The sequence below is a fragment of the Cricetulus griseus genome (assembly GCF_003668045.3).
Source record: "Cricetulus griseus strain 17A/GY chromosome 1 unlocalized genomic scaffold, alternate assembly CriGri-PICRH-1.0 chr1_1, whole genome shotgun sequence".
Lineage (NCBI taxonomy): Eukaryota > Metazoa > Chordata > Mammalia > Rodentia > Cricetidae > Cricetulus > Cricetulus griseus.
In genome coordinates this window covers 182,073,800-182,075,345 of record NW_023276807.1, presented here as the reverse complement: position 1 = coordinate 182,075,345, position 1,546 = coordinate 182,073,800, and the positions used below count along the sequence as shown (strand labels likewise).

Genomic DNA, 1,546 nt, shown 5'->3' with positions numbered 1-1,546 from the left:
AATCATATCAGTGTCCAATGATGACAGCTCTCAAGAGAGACTAATTAAAAATACTAGTCAAGCCCTCCCTGATTTCAATGAGGCACATCGTAAAATGATTTGTGGTATTCTCTCTCCCTCCCTCTCTCTTTTCTCGCTCTCCCTCTATTCACATATTATTTTAGTAAAAATGCAATTTTTAAAATACAACCGTTTTATACAATATTGAATGACTATTATAAATACTTGAGAAAATGTATGACACAAAGGAAGAGATACAAATGTTCTCTGGTTTCATCTTTCAAAACAGTTTCATTCTTGGAGTCTCCAGACACTGAAGTTCACTTTTTTTTATATGAATAAAATGTGTGGAGGAGAATCACTACCTGTGCATGCATATCTCTTGTTTCTTTCAGTCTTCATTTCTTAGTAATATAGTCAGTTCTCCTCAAGAGTTAGCCAGGATCTGATACTCAGTCATTTGAATTCTGGCATCTTGACTTATGCATTAACTTCTGAGTCATTTATTTACCTTATATTCACCGGAAAATTGGAAAAAAAATTTTCTCTTAGTAAAATCTTTTATTTGGTTTGTGTTTAAGGTGTAAAAAACGTGTTAGCTGGACTATTTGCTGATAAGGGAGCAAGGAGAAACCAAGTCAAAGAGCAACATCCATTTAAAATAAATCAAAATTTATTTCTAAAGTTCCATCATCTTATAATTATCTTGCTATCCATCGTATCTCAATTGCAAAAGATTTGGAGAGACTCGAGCTGGAGAGTTCAGCTGCTTCAGCGAGAGCTCTCACCAAACAGCTCCTTAGAAAGCATTCATGGCTCTCCTCCGGTTAATGTCTCTCTTGATTTGGCACACAGAGCAAACAGGACAGAACATGGTGGCCATACAGTCATTACAAATAGATCTGGGAATGACGTATAGGGTTCGGTAGAGTGTCCTCATTGCCACCATTGTCCCACACAAGTAGCATTCGTTCATATAGGCTGCCACTTGACACCCAAGACATGTAAAACAAAATCTCCCACAGAGCCAGACTCCGCAGTCACTGAAGCAATCACACAGGCTGGTCTGCCAGTTGGAATTTTGGGGAGCACAGACAAATCCAGGTTGAGTCACGTGACTGTTGGTGCCTGAGCCATCTTCAATGCGAGGTCTCAAAAGACCTGATAGCTTAAAAAGCCTGGAGCAGGAAGTGTCTTGTGGTCTGGAGTTGACTCTCACTAAGAGTGGAAGCTCTAAGAAGCTCTCGGAAAAAAATTTTAAGTGTGCTCATTGGGTAATGATGTCTTTGCAGATCTACTGGAGGGCACAGTAAGGTCCTTGGATTCCCTCTAGGGCAGTAGTTCTCAACCATCCTAATGCTGCAGCCCTTTAGTACAGTTCCTTATGTTGTGGTGAACCCCAACCCTAAAATTACCTTTGTTGCTGTTTTATAACTAATTTTTCTACAGTTATGAATCATAATGTAAATATTTTTGGAGACAGAGGTTGACTTGGGAGTCACAAACCACAATTTGAGGACCATTGTTCTAGGGCATTTGATCCACA

General features: G+C 39.3%; 1 pseudogene; it reads right to left on the bottom strand.

Annotated features, from left to right (window-relative positions):
• Nucleotides 1-691: 691 nt before the first annotated feature.
• LOC118239650 lies at nt 692-1,225 on the bottom strand (annotated as a pseudogene).
• Nucleotides 1,226-1,546: the final 321 nt, after the last annotated feature.